Source organism: Triticum dicoccoides, chromosome 6B, assembly GCF_002162155.2.
Source record: "Triticum dicoccoides isolate Atlit2015 ecotype Zavitan chromosome 6B, WEW_v2.0, whole genome shotgun sequence".
In the NCBI taxonomy this organism is placed as follows: domain Eukaryota; kingdom Viridiplantae; phylum Streptophyta; class Magnoliopsida; order Poales; family Poaceae; genus Triticum; species Triticum dicoccoides.
Genome location: NC_041391.1, coordinates 78118467 through 78137142, shown reverse-complemented (window position 1 = coordinate 78137142; position 18676 = coordinate 78118467).

The window sequence follows — 18676 nt, the reverse complement described above, 5'->3', positions numbered from 1 at the left end:
GGGTGCGGGGGGTCGGCGGCGGCGGCCGGTGGACCGGGGGGTGCTCGGCGGCGAGGGGGACCGGATCTGGCGAGGTGGGATAGCGATCGAGATGGAGGGGGATCGAGATCGAGTGTCCATGAAATTTAAAAATATTCATGATAGTTCAAAAAGTGCCCATGAAATACAATCGAGAAATGAAGGCTACGATTTAAATACAATCGATCTTAGCTAGCTATCTGTTCACAATCTTCTTGCCCTTCTTTTTCACAAATGGAGTTCTTCTGTGGAACAGACGTCCTTTAGGTAGGGTGGTCCTGCTTCTTCTTGTGGTGTATGCTGCTACTTCATCATCGTCGTCATGTTCGATCCTCGGGTCGCCGTACTTGTCGAAGTCTTGCTCATTGGCTACTCCATCCATTTCGATGATCTTCCTTTTGCCTCTCCTCACGACAACACGACTGGGCTTTGACGGGTCGGTAATGAAGAAGCATTGGTCAACTTGGGAAGCCAGTACCCATGGCTCATTTTTCGCGGTGACGTTTGCGCCCGCGGTCTTGGATTTGGCTTCGGGTATAACCATGGTGGTGAAATACCGGTCTTCTTTTAGGACGCTCTTCGCCCATCTGACACGGAACATCGGGACCTTCTCTCCAGCGTAGCTCAGCTCCCAGATCTCCTCGATCCTTTCGTAGTATCTGTCCTTGTCATTACCGGTGTAGGATTTTATCGTTACCCCGGAGTTCTGATAACCATCGCTCTTCATGTCCTTGGCCTCGGTGTAGAATGTGTAGCCGTTGATATCGTACGCCTCATAGGTCATCAGGTTGTGCTCGGCGCCCTGTGACAAGGCGAATATGAGTTGTTTTTCCGTGGAAGAATCCTCATGTAAAGGGTACGACAGAAGCTTCTGCTTGAACCAACGCGTGAAACATGAGTTGTTCTTCCGTGGAAGAATCCTCATGTAAAGGGTACGACAGAAGCTTCTGCTTGAACCAACGCGTGAAACATGAGTTGTGCTCTTTGATTATATCTCCGTCCGTCCTCTGTTGGCCTCGGTCATTGTACGTCTTCTTAATAAAGGTTTTGTGCTCTACCACCCAAGGATCGACCACATCTATGTGTTGTAGCGCGACTAGGTTTGCTCTTTCAAAGTCGGCGAGTCGACCCTCTAAGTCGACATGCATTTCGCGGCGACCCTCACGGTGACCCCATCCAGCGAGCCTGCCGAAGTGCCTGTTGACGGGCAGACCAACGGGGTTCTCGATGCCTAGATAATTCATGCAGTAGGAGATGCACTCTTCGGTCAGAAAGCCCCTGGCTATACTTCCCTCTGGACGTGACATGTTGCGAACGTATCCTTTGATGACACCATTCATCCTTTCGAACAGCATCATGCTGTGCAGGAACGTCGGCCCGAGTTGGATGATATCCTCCACTATATGGACTAGCAGATGCACCATAACATCGAAGAATGCGGGCGGGAAGTACATCTCAAGCTCGCATAGTATCACCACGTTCTCTTCCTGTAGCCTTCTGAGTTGCCTCACGCCAATCGACTTCCGAGAGATGACGTCGAAAAAGTTGCATAGGCCAAATAGCGTTTCATGGACGTGCGCGTCCATGATCCCACAGATTGCAACTGGAAGTATCTGCGTCATCAGCACGTGACAGTCGTGAGACTTCATCCCACTGAACTTCTGCTTCGCTGGGTCTAGGTATCTGCTTATCTTCCCCGCGTAACCATAAGGAAGTTTTACTCCTAGGAGGCAGGTGAAAAACTGCTCGATCTCCTCCTGACTTAGAGTGAAGCACGCGGGAGGGTAGTCATTTCCGGTCTTCTTGGCCTTTTTGCCTTTGCGACGACTTACTGTGTCCTGCTTCGCCTCATCATCATCATCATCATCATCATCATCATCATCATTAGCGTGAAGCTCCTGCCTGATGCCCATTGATTTCAAGTCTGCCCTTGCTTTCAGCCCATCTTTGGTCCTCTCTGGCATGTTGAGCAGGGTACCAAGCAGACTCTCACACACGTTCTTCGTGATATGCATGACATCAAGGCTGTGAGGCACACGGTGGATCTTCCAGTACGGCAAGTCCCAAAAAACAGACCTCGTTTTCCATACCTTCAGCAGCGGCTCTAGTGCCTTTCGCTTCTTTCCCGGCTCTGGCGCCTTTTGCTTCTTTCCCGGCAGTGGGCAGTCTTTCCAATTTTTCAACAGCTTGTCTATTTCCTCATCGCTCCTCGTACACGGGCGTTTTCGGGGTTCGGTTTCACCATCGAATAGATCCTTGCGTTTCCTCCACGGGTCATCGTCGCGAAGCCACCTTCGATGTCCCATGAACACGGTTTTCAAAGACCCGGGATCTCTATCTAGCTGGCGATACGTTGTGTCATCCATGCACCTTACGCATCCAGAAAATCCGTGGACTACCTGCCCCGTGAGATATCTGTAACCGAGATAGTCGTGCACCGTCGTCAGCAGTGCGGCTCTCATAGGGAAATATTCTTTCTCTGTGGCGTCCCACGTATTGGCTGGCGTTTTCCACGGCGTGTCAAGCTCCTCTTTCAGCAGCCCCAGATACAGATTGATGTCGTTCCCTGGTTGTTTCGGTCCTTCAATTAGCATACTCATGTGAATGTACTTCCTCTTCATGCACAACCAGGGGGGAAGGTTGTACATCCACACAAACACAAGCCAGATGCTATGTGTGCTTCTCTGGCTGCCAAACGGATTGACTCCATCGGTGCTCGCGCCCAGCGCGATGTTCCTTGGATCGTTCCCAAATTCTAGGTCTTCGAAGTTCAACGCTTGCCACTGGCTCGCATCCTTAGGGTGACTCAGCATCTTGTCTTTTTTATCTATCTCCGGATCATTTGCGTCATCTTCTTGCTTCTTCTCCTCCCTATCCGCGTGCCAATGCAGGAGCTTTGCTACCTTAGGGTCCGCGAAATACCGCTGCAGACGAGGAGTGATCGGAAAGTACCACACCACTTTTCGAGGAGCTTTCTTCCTTTTCTTGTATCGAGTGACACCGCACACCGGACATATGGTAGACTCCGCGTGCTCGTCCCGATAAATGATGCAATTGTTCATGCACACATGGTATTTCATGTGCGGTAAATCGAGAGGACACACGATTTTCTTCGCCTCCTCCAAACTGGTCGGGCACTTGTTCCCCTTGGAAGACGTTCATGCCAGAATGACATGTTCTCGTCGAAGCATGCGTCGGTCATTTTGTGTTTTACCTTCACCTCCAGAGCCATGAGCGTTACTTTCAGGCGGGTATCCTCGAGCCTGCATCCTTCATACAATGGAGTAACCGTGTCTAACTCAAGTTGATCCATCTTGGCTTTCTCTCGGGCGGCAGCTCTTGCATTATCCGTCTGCTTGAGAAGCAGCTCTTGAATATGAGGGTCCTGCACCCAGCCCATCGATGGTCCAACATCGTCTGCTCCGCCGGCATCATCATCTTCATGATCATGCCCGTCGTCTGCTCCGGCATCTTCCTCATCATCATGTCCTGCATCTTCTACATGATGACTGTGTACAACATCACCGTCGTGATCATCTCCTGGGGATTCTTCGTCTTCTCGCCCGCCCGAGCCGCGGTGGTTGTCTTGCTGCCCTTCCTCATTTCTTGCCCGGCCCCCATGGATGACTTCGTAGTCATCTTCATCACCTTGCCACCGATAGCCATCCATGAAACCACGCAAGAGCAGGTGGTCCCGCACCTGCCCGGAATCCGTGTCCGCAATAAGGCTCTTCAGCTTGCATCTTCGACACGGACATCTTATCTCCGTCTCGTTCTTTTGAAGCATCTCGGCCTTCGCGGACCTCAAAAACCTATTCACGATGCCTTCGGTCATCGTGCGGACCATGGTCGCCTGCGGGGTAGAGCAAAACGATATTTTAGAACCAAGAAAAATTTGGCATGACTTTCCCTAAAAATAGGACAAAAAAGAATGCTTAATGCCAAAATTCTCGCTGAAACGGAAATGAATCAACATTCCGGCAAAATATTGGCAACTATCGCATTTCAAATACCGGTACACCTCCAAACACAAACACATATGCAACACCACAAACATATGCAACACCACGAACATACATAGATCTAGCTAGGCCATAAAAAGTGCATGTGCACATTGTTGTAGGGAGAACAACATAAATATAGCTTCCCCCTTACTTACCTATCAAAACAAGGTAATTTAACCACTTAATTTGAATGAATCTATGATGGAAATGAGGTGAAAAAGAGGAGGCACCCGAGACAAGGAGGAGGTGGAGAGAATGAAGTGGGGAGAAAGTGAGTGTGGGTAGGAGAGGCTGTCCAAAATATCTTGTTGCTGCCCACTTACTAATGGCGCACCAACTCTAAATGCACCAGTGCGCCATTAGTAGTTTTGCAAAAAAAAACATACTAATGGCGCACTGTTCCACAGTGCGCCATTACTAGTTTAAACTAGTAATGGCGCACGGTGGAACAGTGCGCCATTAATAGTTTTGCAAAAAAAAGGAATAAAAAATATAATAAAAAAAACAACATTAGTGGCGCACTTTCCGACAGGTGCGCCATTACTAGTTAGAACTAGTAATGACGCACTGAGTCCGGATGCGCCATTAGTATGTTTGGACAGGCGCACTAATTAAATATTTTTTTGATACTAGTGGCGCACCTTGGGCCAGGTGCGCCATTAGTAGTTTCAACTCTAATGACGTATCAGAAGGTGGTGCGCCATTAGTATATACTAATGGCGCACCGCTTGTCTGGTGCGCCATTAGTGTCAATCCCATCTATAGCCCTTTTTCTAGTAGTGCATGCATGACCTAAATAATTGATCCCCACCATCTCTAATTCTTTTAACATGCAAATATGCCACATCATGCCACCATGCATGCATGAGAAAAGACCCACATTAAAATGCACCAAGCATACTATTTATATTTAATAGATATTCCACAACTATAGAATAAGCAAATATAATTATATGTTAGTTTCAGTTCACATTATTGTTAGTCTAAATACTAATGTTTCATACAAGCAAAGCTCACTGAAATAATTTGAACCAATTCCCACAACAACGCAAAGGGTATTATCCCTAATATTCTAAATGTTTTATTCTTAGCTTTTGGATCACTAAAAGAGGTACTCCCTTCGTCCCATAGTCCCTCAATATAAAATTGTTTTGCAAGGTAGGAAGGGAGTAAATGGGTAATGGGCCATGGACTCATGGGCCGACCGGCCTGACAGGTGACACCCTCTTTATGCGAAGCGACCCTCCTGGGGAAGCCCTATTCATCGCTACTCAGTGCGGCGAATTGTGGTGATTCGCAAACGGGCAAGCATGCGGCAACAAGACATGGGTCGGCCCACTTCCAACTTTACACTGTGCGGCCAACCATTTTGGGAACCTTCTACAAGGCTCCCCGAACCGTGTTTTTTCCTGTGCTGTTTCTTTTCTGGGTTTTTTCGGTTTTCATTTAGTTTTTTATTTTTATTTTTCTCTGCTTCTTTTCCTGTTTCTTCTTTTCTTTTCCTTTTCTTTTTTCGTCTGCCTTTTCAATTTTTTCTTTTTAAAAAATGTTAGAAATTTAAAAAATGTTCACGTTTTTTAAATTTATTTCAAATTAAAAAAAGTTCCTATTTATTTTTTCGGAAATATATAAAGTGTTCAAAATTCAAAAATGTTTATAATTTCATAATTGTTCCCTTATTTTCAAAAAATGTTTAGAATTTCATAATTTTCTCTTATTTTCAAAAAATGTTTGAAAGTTTCAGAAAAGTTTATAATTACAAAATTGTTCAACGTTTGAGAAAATGTTTGCATTTTTTAATTTTGTTCACAAATTGAATAATTGTTCAGGACTTTCAAAAATTGATCTTGTATTCAAAATTTGTTCGCAAATTCAAAAAATATTCATGTTTTTGATTTTTTTCACAAATTCAATAACTGTTTGGGAATTTCAATAATTGTTCATGTTTTCGAAGTTTTTTCATGTTTTTAAAATCGGTTCACAAATTCAAAATGTGATCGGGAAATTTCAAAAAATGTTCATATTTTACAAAAAAATGTTCGAATTTCTGGAAAATGTTCATCTTTGAAATTATGGTTTTTTCCTAAAAAATGTTCAAAATTTCCAAAAACTTATTTGGGGTTTACAAAAAAATTATATTTAAATTTCACATTGTGTTCGCATTTTCTTTCTTCATAACACTGTATGTGTTTTCCATAAGGATGTGGCTAGGTCTCAGTCACTCAGACTTACCAAGTCTCAGTCAAGTGATATAGTATGTAAGATGAAGAAGAAAAACTGAAAATATTTTTTTTTACAAATATCCATGCAAAATCAAAGGCAGATAGCATCGACTGAGACATAACAAAGTCTCAGTCGACTGAGACTTAGCAAAACTGTTTCCGTAATATTTTCAAACAATTTAGAAATCTATAGAAAACCCTTTGCTACAGTGAATATGCTGTTATGCACACTTCTTAAAAGTTTTGCGATGCCATATGTCACTAGTAGTTGTTCTCTATAGTGGCTAGCATCACTGGTAGACTATTTTGGGAGTCACGAATTCGATTCCCTCCTACAATTTTTTCTTTTGGGATTTTTTTTTTGCGCTAGCTTTTTTTTTCTGAGGGGATTCCCTCCTATATCTTTCTTTATGATGATACCATCCTCGTCTTAATTTCCTATTCCACTCTTATGGAATAGAGTACAGGTATTTTACCGGAATCCATACATAAATCATATTCCCTTTTTATTCAAGACCTCTTTTCTCCATCTCACTTCTACCGCTTATTTGGATGTTTATGTGACCCATAGAAAGTTGGTCATATAATACATAGTACATAATTGTATTGTATAACTATAAGAAAAAGGAAGGGAAGCTTCCTTGCCTTGGAGTGGGCCGGCCCAGTCGCGGCGCCCTCTGTGCATCGGCGCGCTATTGCACGCAACGAGCGTCCAATAGAAGCTCCCACCCTTTTGACCGTCAACAAGTTTCAACGGCGAAAACGTAATCCATCCTCCCCTGTTTTTCTGCTACCTCCGGCGGCGGCTCCTCGTCGGGAGCGGACTTGCCGGCGGCGAGCTGAGGTGAGTCGACGATCCCCGCAATGCATTCATATGCCCTATCCCATCCCATCCCATCCCACTCTTTCCACCCCTTGCGTCTTTGACTCTGCATCTTTTGATGGTCTCCTTTGCCTCGCACCTTGCAGCATTTGGACCACGTCTGGTGAGGCGGCGAGCTGAGGAACCATTTGTAGGGACACCAAATTGTTCGAGGCATGAAAAATTTGGACCACGTCTGGTGAGGCTAAAGTAAAACTAACACAATCCATTTTGTTGCCAAAGGATGTTTAGTTGAACTGTGTGCAGAAACACATATCACACCATGTGTACTTGTTATTAGTTCTGATCTTGTGGGTACTGGCATAAATGTTTGAATTGATTTGTTAGGAATAGTGATACAGTATCTGCACATGTTGCTTAGCTCTGAATAGCAACTCAAATGTGTGCAGTAATATAATATTTTTGACTTATTGTGTTTTTGAATGGTTGGTGCTTATGAGTAGTAACTTTTATTGACACAATGGGCTAAATTATTGAGCAATCGATTTGCTTGTGGTTCCTCACTTTGTTTTACGATGTCTCTACAGTTTAGATAACATCTTATCATTGCACATTTTCCTTATTGTAGAAGCCTGTTCATAACATGTATAGTAGTGTACCTCAAGATTCCTTATTTCACATTTCCCATGAAAATTGCTTATGACTTTTTCTGCATTCTACCTTGGGAGCAGTTTAGCTAGATGTTTTCGTGTTAGATTATCACTTAGGAATGGCCGTATCAAATATAATTGAAGTTTGTCCCAGATTCATGTCAAGATAAGTTGCATTCTCCTTCATACTTAAAGAACATTGTTTCGGTATCTTTATTTTCTCTGTCAAGTAACTACTCATTTTTTAAATTTCTGCACATACAACAGACTCTTACACTAATGTTTTATTTCTGTTCAGGATTCAGTTTCTAGTAAGGGCGAGAAGATCTGGGTCGTCGGTCATGTATGGACTATTCAGAAATGCAAGGCTTGAGCATATACGTCTAGAGTATTTCTAGCTCCTTTGGCGACTTTATCATATTGTAACTCTACTCAGAGGAACGGCGTAGAATCTGCAGTCTATAACCTATGAACTCTAGACTATCTAGCTAGACTTGGTTTATCGTATCCTGTAGTTTCTATATGCACGTGTGGTTCATGCTGAATATTTGCACCTCTCAGACTGCTCTAGGCGTTTCCTTTTTGGGGTCTGGCTCATAACTTGTTCTACTATGATGTGATCCGTTTATTCTGTCTCCTTTGTCATGATCTGGGTTTTGGAAAAGTGAAATAAGAGGTGTTAAGTTGCATATTTGTTGACTTCTTGACTTTCTGCTGCTGATCTGTTTGTTGGATGTTTTGCATATCTGGGCGTGATCCGGTTCGCCTCCTGCGATACCGACTGCCCCCTGCTAGCTTCGTTGCTCCTTGTCGAACAACATGTTGTGCGTGGCTGATATATACAAGTGTTGCTGCTTTGATGAAGGTGAGATGTCATCCTTTGCTCGGTTCGTTCTGGAGAGCGGTAGACCCGCGGCATTCTCCTCTGCAAGCACATCCTTGGCGTGAGGGTCTGGTGCCCCCTTTGCCCTGCCACACTTGAAGCCGTGGACCATCTTCATGTTCGGGTGCGCTTTTGCGCGTCGTTTCTAGGCCTTCAGTTGGCGGATCCTTGGCCCATTCACAAGCTCCATGGCTTGCACCCTTTTTTGTGTGCCGATCCATGCGATTGCAATGCTTGTTACTAATTACGCGGAGACCAAAAAATGGTGCTTTCTGATGTGGGAAGGTAAAAAATTGGTGCTTTCAAGTTTTTGAAAGAGTGTGGAACAAAAAGAGAGGATGGATGGAGAAGATTCTTTTTTTAGGAGGCAATGAAGTGCTCATTAAGTCTGTTCCTCAGGCCATACCAGTTTACTCTATGGGCTGCATTAAACTTCCTAGAGGCCTTTGTCTATGTATAAATTCTTTGATACGGAAATTCTGGTGGGGAAGCAAGAATGGTGAAAGGCAAAACATCATGGGTATCTTGGGAAGGTATGACGAGACCAAAACACTTGGGAGATCTTGGCTTTCGAGATATAGAACTTTCTAACCTTTCTCTTCTTGCAAGATAGGCATGACAGCTCCTTCAGCAGCCGGAATTTCCGAGTGCGAAATTTTAAAAGCAAGGTATTATCCAACAACAGATATTTTTCAAGCTCAACTTGGTAATAGCCCATCTCAGATATAGAGGTCCATAATTGAAGGGAGAGATGTCTTGTCTCAGGGGCTAATAAAGAGAGTGGGTGATGGAAGGAGTATTGATATTTGGGAACATAATTGTTGTCGAGAGACTCTTCCATGCACCTCCATGGAGAAAGGAGAAAGTTGAGCGAACATTTCTTCCAATTGATGCCGAAACTATTTTGAACATTCCTTTGAGCACAGTTCACCGAGATGATTTCTCGGCATGGGGCTGTGATAACAAGGGGGTCTTCCCTGTCAAGTCTGCACATCGAATGCTTGTGAATACCAAATTACAGAGGGAGGCATGGCTCGAAGGAGCTGGTGGCTCATCTGATCCGGCTAGGGAGCAAAGCTCATGGACCAAACTATCGCGAGTTCAAAGTTCCATCAAAGGTTAAAGTGTTCTTATGGCGCCTAGCACAACAGTCTATCCCCACGGCAGATGTGCTAAACCACAGGAACATGTCTATCACTAGCAACTGTCAAATATGTGGAGTGGAGGACTTGTGGTTACACTCCCTGGTTCAGTGCACGCATACGAGATGTGTATGGGCTTTGGCCGGGGACGATCTAGTGCACTACATTCAGTCGACGGTGGAGCCAATAGCTCGGAACTTTATGTTCTCTATGTTTGATACATTATCGCATGCTCAGCTAGCGCATCTAGTGGTCTCGTTATGGGCGATCTGGCACGCCAGAAGGAAACTGATTCATGAAGGAGAACAACAAAGCCCGTTGGGGACACATCTGTTTATCAAACATTTCATCGAGGAGATACAAATGATACAAGGTTCGCCTAAAAATAAGTATACTGAGCGGCCACTAGTAGAAAAAGGGTCTAATGTACAGCCCATTAGTCCCGGTTTGAAACTGAGCCGGCACTAATGTGACCATTAGTGCCGGTTCCAACGGCTAGGCGGGCCGTTCCCTTTAGTACCGGTTCGTGGCGAACCTTTAGCACCGGTGGTGCCACAAACCGGTACTAAAGGGCATGGTGGCAGGATGTGGCCCGTCCAGCACCTTTAGTACCGGTTCTTGCCATGAACCGGTACTATAGGTCGTCCTGCATATAAATCCTTCGTCCAGCTCGCTCTGTTCTCCCCCCTTTTCCCTCTCCTCTCCTCTCTGTTCTTCCTCTTCCCCCCTCGAGTTCATCACACATTTTGCCCATATTTTGTTAAGATTTGAAGGCCCCCATCCATTCAAGTGATCACAAAGGTTAGCAACTTTGTCATTTCATCTCTCATTGCTAGATTAGCTCTTGCAATGCTTTATATAGTGATTAATTTGTGGGTTTTAGTAACTTGGGAGGAATTATATGTGGTAGTATATTTGTTTTATATGCAATTTGAGCTTAAAATAACTCTTAGTTTGCATATGTAGGTGTGGTTTACTTAGTGCCTTCCCGTCTCCGTCGTAACCACCGTCGATCGTCCGCACCGACCCGTCGCTGGTACCACCTTGTGGTGAGCCTCTTGTTCTTATCTTTTTTATATAAAAAAATATGTTTGTGTGATTTAGATATATAGTTACTTGTATAATTATCTTACCTGTATGTTGTTTGTTATACATAGTGCCATGGTTTTGATATCCGTCTCCGTCGGCCCTCGTCCGTGTTATGATTTGGATGTGGTATATTCTCTTTTAAAACTATTTGTTGCATTTCGTGTTTATGACAAATTGTGCCCATGAAGTTGACATAGATATTTTTATCTAGGAGGTATGTGAACCGGAAATTACAACCGACCATATTGTCGAGAGGTTAAATTTAGTTGAAAGAGAAAACGAGTATTTGAAAGAAAAATTGAAAAGAATAGAGGGGGAGAAGATGGAATTGGAGTTGCACGTTGCCGATGTCGTCGATGATCACAAGATCAAGATGGAGAAAATGCGGTTGAAGATTAGAAAGATTAGAAAATATGCCATTGATAGTGTGGCTTGGTATCATTATGCTGTTGGATCAATTGTTACCTTAGTTGCGATCTTGATCGCATTTGTTGTTGCATTTAAATTCTTTAGCTAGAGAGTTATTTGTATGTTGCATTTAAGTGTTGTATATGAACTTTATGTATGAACTTGTATTAATTTGGTCTATTCGGTGGTGTGTAATGAAGATGCGCCGGCAATGGATGTATGATGACCCATGCTCTCCCCAGTTCATTGATGGCGTGCATACTTTTATGATTGCGGTTCAGGCAAACAAGCGGGCGGATGGTTTTATGCCTTGTCCATGTGCTGGCTATAAGAATGGTCACAATTACTCTAACTCAAGAGCCATTCACGTCCACCTGTTTGAGTCCGGTTTCATGCCCCACTATAATGTTTGGACCAAGCACGGAGAAAGAGGGGTTATGATGGAAGACAATGAAGAAGAAGAGGATGACGATAGCTATCCTGGCCATGGGTTCCCTGAATACGATGATACAACAATGGGGGAAGAAGCTGAGCCGGCCATGCGGGAAGAAGCTGAAGAAGAGGCATCAGATGAACCCGCTGATGATCTAGGTCGGGCCATTGCCGATGCAAAGAGAAACTGCGCAAGTGAAAAGGAGAAGAAGAAGTTACAGCGCATGTTAGAGGATCACAAGAAATTGTTGTACCCGAATTGCGAAGGTGACAAGGAAAAGCTGGGCACCATACTGGAATTGCTGCAATGGAAGGCAAAGAATGGTCTATCTGACAAGGGATTTGGAAAGTTGTTGGTAATGATAAAGAATATGCTTCCAAAGGACAACGAATTGCCCGAGAGTACGTACGAAGTGAAGAAGGTTGTCTGCACTCTAGGTTTAGAGATGCAGAAGATACATGCATGCCCTAATGACTGCATCCTCTACCGCGATGAGTACGAGGATTTGAACGTGTGCCCGGTATGCGGTGCATTGCGCTATAAGATCAGTCGCAATGACCCTGGTAATGTCGAGGGCGAGCGCCCCAGGAAGAAGATTCCTGCAAAGGTGATGTGGTATGCTCCTATAATACCACGGTTGAAACGTTTGTTCCGAAACAAAGAGCATGCGAAGGCGATGCGATGGAACGGAGAAGACTGTAAGAAAGACGGAAAGTTGAGAGTACCCGCTGACAGGTTGCAGTGGAGAAAAATCGAGAGAAAGTACAGGGAGGAGTTTGTAGGTGACCCAAGGAACGTATGGTTTCGTCTAAGCGCAGATGGCATTAATCCTTTTGGGGAGCAGAGCAGCAACCATAGCACGTGGCCTGTGACTCTATGTTTGTATAACCTTCCTCCTTGGTTGTGCATGAAGCGGAAGTTCATTATGATGCCAGTGCTCATCCAAGGCCCTAAGCAACCCGACAATGACATTGATGTGTACCTAAGGCCATTAGTTGAAGAACTATTACAGTTGTGGAATGGAAAAGGTGTACGTGCGTGGGATGAGCACAAACAGGAAGAATTTGACCTAAAGGCGTTGCTGTTCGTGACCATCAATGATTGGCCTGCTCTCAGTAACCTTTTAGGACAGACAAACAAGGGATATCGCGGATGCACGCACTGTTTGGATGATACCGACATCATATATTTGGATAGTTGTAGGAAGAATGTGTACCTGGGACATCGCCGATTTCTTCCGAGCAGGCATCCCGTAAGAAATAAAGGCAAGCATTTCAAAGGTGAGGCGGATCACCGGACGAAGCCTCGCCACCGTACTGGTGCTGATGTACATGATATGGTCAAGGATTTGAAGGTAATCTTTGGAAAGGGTCCTAGCGGACAACCTGTTCCGAAGGACGCTGACGGACGCGCACCCATGTGGAAGAAGAAATCTATATTTTGGGACCTGTCATATTGGAAAGACCTAGAGGTCCGCTTTGCAATCGACGTGATGCACGTGACGAAGAATCTTTGCGTGACCCTGCTTGGCTTCTTGGGCGTGTATGGGAAGACAAAAGATACACCAGAGGCACGGGAGGACCAGCAACGTTTGCATGGAAAAGACGACATACATAAGGGTCAGGCCAGCTACGCTCTTACCAAAGAAGAGAAGGAAATCTTCTTTGAATGACTGCTCAATATGAAGGTACCGTCTGGCTTCTCGTCGAATATAAAGGGAATAATAAATATGGCAAAGAAAAAGTTCCAGAACCTAAAGTCTCATGACTACCACGTGATTATGACGCAACTGCTTCCGGTTGCATTGAGGGGGCTTCTACCAAAAAATGTTCAACTAGCCATTGTGAAGCTATCACTAGTAGAAAAGGGGGGATTTGTCCCGGTTCGTAAGGGCCTTTAGTCCCGGTTCATGAACCGGGACTAATGGGTCGTTACTAATACCTCCCCCCTTTAGTCCCGGTTCTAACACGAACCGGGACAGATGGGCCTCCACATGGCCGGTGCGCCGAGCCCAGGCAGGGGGGCCTTTGGTCCCGGTTGGTGGCACCAACCGGGACCAAAAGGCATCCACGCGTCAGCATTCCAGTGGCTGGGGTTTTTGTTTTTTTTTTGAAAGGGGGGGATGGGTTTGGGGGTTTTGGGGGGTTAATTTAGGTGTTTCATATATTGTGTTAGCTAGCTAATTAATAAAGAGAAGTGTCCTTTCTTATGTCCGTGCTTGGTCGACCCTACGTACTATACATAGAGAGGCCCTCGACATGCTAACTAGTAAGAAAATGAAGGGAACCATTAAGTATAGAAGTTCGTCATGCATACCGAGAGAAGTGATCAATCGACCTCTCCTTCTCCAAGAGATTGGTCGAACAACAAGTTTTCGTATTATCTATCCGACGCTACTGGCTACATACATATACAATATGTAAGATCTCTTAGTTACAATCCCCTAGCAATTGAAATCAACTTCCACATGATATTCTCCGGCTTTATTGATGACGTGGTCAAGAAAGAATCCCGCCAATTCCTCTTGAATTGCTTTCATGCGATCTGGTTCTAGGAGTTCATTCCGCATCTGCCACGTCTAATTTGAAGAAGGGGGTTAATTAATACATATATATGAATGAAACTCAACAGAAATGATGGTGTAATAAAATGAAATTGTGAATATTATTGCTTACGCACTTCATATTGTCTTTTAGAGTAGCCTCGCTTATTTTTCGAAGTCGCGTTGTACATGAACTCGCACACGTAGTATCCATAGAAATCATTCCCTTGTTCCTGCCACAAGCACTTTACGAGAAATGGAGGTCAATCAAACTGATAATGAAGCATTATAAATGAAATTTATGAAAGTATAGCTATAGAATCAACGGGAGATGCGCGCAACTAGCTAGCCAGTAGTACTTACTTTCGGGTATGTATGTCGCAGCTCCTTCGGCAGTCCCGGAGCTTCTGCGGTGAACTGTTTCCAAACCCTGCAAGACAAAAAATAATAATTATTACTTGAGATATCAGGAAATGAACAAAAAGTTGCCGATATGGTGTGATAATGATCGATTGAACTTACTTGTTGAGCAATTTAGTCATGTCCGCATAGGTTTCGGGATCTTTTTGTCTCGAGTCTAAGACAGTTACTAGTCCCCGCTCAAGCTTAATCTCCAGAAGAACATAGTGGAAGCTGCGCACGCATGCATAACCCATCAATTACATTACTATAACCTCGCTCGAGTAATAAGGGAAACCGAATATGCACACGGCAGTAACACTCACTCGAAGTTGTAAGGAAAGAGTATGGTATCTTTGTTTTGATTTTTGATCGACGATTGTAGCAAGTTGGCCTCGGCCTCGTCGGCGTGCTGTTTAACCTGAATATCATCTATGATATTTGTGTTAATGAACCCAATATCATAAATTTCTTGTTTTCTGCACTCGACGATCTTCAATCTGCATAATATATTGAGGATAATTAATTATAAATACATGCAATGAAAGAGCCGAGCTATATATAGAGACTTAATGACAGAAATAGTACTTACAAGCAGTAGCAAAAGACCGTTAATTTATTGAGGGCCTTTTGATTGAAGAACGTGAAGAACTCCTCAAATGGAACACACAACAGATCAGTTCCAACGAGGTCGTGCTCCTCTTTAATGTTCAGATACAAACTATTTGCCCCCCCAGACTCTCTGCAGGTTTTCATGTACCAATTATGGAATCTTCGCATCATCGTTGTTAGAGATTTTTCATCTTTGACGAGAGGCTTCCCGTACTCGTATCTGTGTTCGTCCACCTCCATGAAACCAGGAAGTTGATCGTCAGGCAGGTAATCTTGTAGATTGCCATAACCGGCCACCATCCCCAGAGCATTAGCGACGATGTTGCCGCTAGACACATTGAGCGAGGGGCACGATTGGTTTGCTTGTTCGCCGAGCTGGTCAATTTTTTTCGCAGCTGCTCGTTCTCTTGACCTTTGATGTCTGACAGTACTTCCAGACCGCTCCGCTTGGAGATATGTCTGTTCAGTAATGCGCTCATAGTTGGTTCTCGGCGGACACTTTGCCGGTTTCCTCAGGGCATCGAGAGTGCGCTTTGCTTTCACCGGATCTACCTTCTCCTCCGGAGGTGGATATCTCTTTGCTTTCAACCCTTCAAAGAAGTCGTCCAGTTGGGCCTGCACGATCTTCTCGTTTTCCTCCTTGGTACTCTCGTACGGTAACTTCTCTAGAGGGTTAAGAGAAGGACCGTATTTGTATTGCCTCCCGCCTCTGCTGGCTGTACTGCTAGACACCGGAGCAGACAGAGCGGCTACGGCGTCTGTCTTCTTTCGTGTTTGCTTACGAGGCGGAGGAGAAGGACTACGACGCGCCGGAGCAGCCGGGGCGGTGGCGGGTCTCTTCCGCCCTTGCTGGCGAGGCGGAGAAGGAGGAGGTTGCTGGCTGCTCGGGCGCGCCAGCGCGGGCGGAGAAGGAGGCGGAGTGCCGCCACACGCCGGAGAAGGAGGCCCAGTGCCCTAATCGTCACTCGCCGGAGGAGGAGGCGGTGGAGGAGGCGGAGTGCCTTGACTCACCGGAGGAGGAGGAGGAGGCGGAGGCGTCTAGTTCGGAAGGTTGATGAGCTCCTTCCGCCATAGGCATGGAGTCTTCAGAGCAGAACCCAGCCTAGTCTCCCCTTCACCGGTAGGGTGGTCAAGCAGGAGGTCCTCAAATCCTCCATTATTTCATCCACCATCACCCTAGCATATCCTTCTGGAATCGGCCGACAGTGAAAAGTTGCGCCGGGTTCAGTAGGATAAATAGAGCCAACAGCCGCCTTGACCTTCAAATTCATCCATCGCATCATAATGTGGCAATTTTGAGACTCCGTGATAGCATCCACGGGATAGTTGACAGGAGCCGTCAAGACATTCTCTGGCTGAAGCAGCTCAGTGGAAGCCACGCTGCTTCTCCGCTGAGATGGCGGGGTAGCTTCGGGGGAAGCTGCGGCAGGTCGTTTGCTGCGATCAGCGGCTTCTCATTCCTCTTCTCGTTCCTCTAGCCCCATTACCCTTTCGTGCGACGCCTGCAGTTGGCCTTGCTCCAGTTTCTTCCTCCTCTCGTGGGTTTTGTAACCCCCTGCGTCCGGAAAACCAACCTTCCACGGAATGGAGCCTGGCGTGCCTCGTGTCCGTCCAGGGTGCTCAGGATTCTCGAGGGCCATTGTGAGCTCGTCCTTCTCCCTGTCTGGAACGAACGTCCCTTTCTGCGCTACATCGATATAGTGCCGAAGCTTGGTGACTGGTATTTTCAGTTGCTCGTCCGTCCAACGGCACTTCCCTGATACAGGGTCCAAGGTTCCACCAGCCCCGAAGAACCAATCCGGCAACGGTCTAGCCAGTTCATTGTCTCTGGTTCGATCCCTTTATCAAGCAAATCATTCTCAGCCTTGGACCACTTAGGCCGGGCTTTGAGGTAGCCACCTGACCCGTGCGATGGTGAAACTGCTTCTTTGCAGTATTTTGCTTGTTTGTCGCCGACATCTTCTTACTCTTTTCCGATGTCTTATGGGCCACAAATGCGGGCCAGTGATCTTTGATCTTCTCATATTTGCCGATGAATTCTGGTGTCTCTTCTTTGTCGACAAACTTGTTCAGCTCTTTCCTCCACCTCCTGAATAGGGTTGCCATCTTCTTAAGAGCACAAGACTTGATTAATTGCTCTTTAACTGGCTTCTCCGGATCCTCCTCTGGCGGCATAAATTAACTAGTCAGCACGGGCTTAACTAATATATATATATATACCTGGCCGGACTCGGTTCGGTCACCGGAGCAGTCAGCACGGTCTCCTTCTTGTACCTCCATTGTGTCACCGGAGCCATCATGAACATAGCCTTCTTCTTGTACCGACATTAATGGGCCGGAGCCATCATGAACATAGCCCTCTTCTTCATCCAGTCCTTCCAGCTGACCATCGGTGTCGTTGAGAAATGACGCAACTTCATCACTTCCTTGTGCGATTATGTCCCCCAACATTGCTTCTGTTGCGTCGTCTCGGGAGTGCTCCATAGTTTCTGCAAATATTTACAACATGTCAATTATTATTCAAACATGGTACAGATGGATATATATTAGTGGCAAACATAGAACTAGCTAGCTAATCACAATAAGGAATCATGTTAGTGGCCTCGATGCTGCTTCTCTAGGGTTTGGGGTGGCCTCGATGACAACGCTCTTTTAACTTGGTAAATTTGGGTGGCCTTGAGAGAGTTTGTCGGGTAGGGGCGCGGCGGGAGGGGGTAGGAGACCAACATCGTTTTTTCTCTAGGGTTTGGGTGTCCTCGAGAGTTTTGGTCGAGCGAGAGGGCTGAGGGGGGTGCTGCCGTGGTATAAGTTATCACGGTCGAGAGGGGGTATATATATCGACCGCCCCTCATGTCAAAGTTATCCGGGAGGGGGTTATATCGACAACAACGCGACATACATATACATGGGAAAATAATATTATCGGGGAGGGGGTATATCGACCCTCCCTCATGTTGAAGTTATCGGGAGGGGTATATGGACGATGACAGACCCGATAAAACATAAGAAAATGAAGAAGAAATAAAAAGAGGAGAAGAAGAAAGGAATAGAGGAGAAGAAGAAAAAATAGAAATTTTCTATTTTTTCTTCTTCTCCTCTATTCCTTTCTTCTTCTCCTCTTCCTTTTCTTCGTTTTTCTTCTTCTTATTTATTTCTCCTCTTCTTCCTCTTCTTATTTCCTTTTTCCTCTCATTCTTTTTCTTCTTCTTCCTTCTTAAAAATACATGAAGTAGTATTGCTTGTTTTTTTAAATAATGTTCAAATAGAAATTTTAGAAAAAAAGTAAAGGTTTTGCCTAATTCATTGTTCATACGAATATACAAACATTTGCATATTTACAATAATTAATATCACCAAAAAAATCTATGAACAGAAAAAATACTATTTTTTCTAAAAATCTATCATTTGCATATATACATGAACATATATATACACAGAGAACATATATACA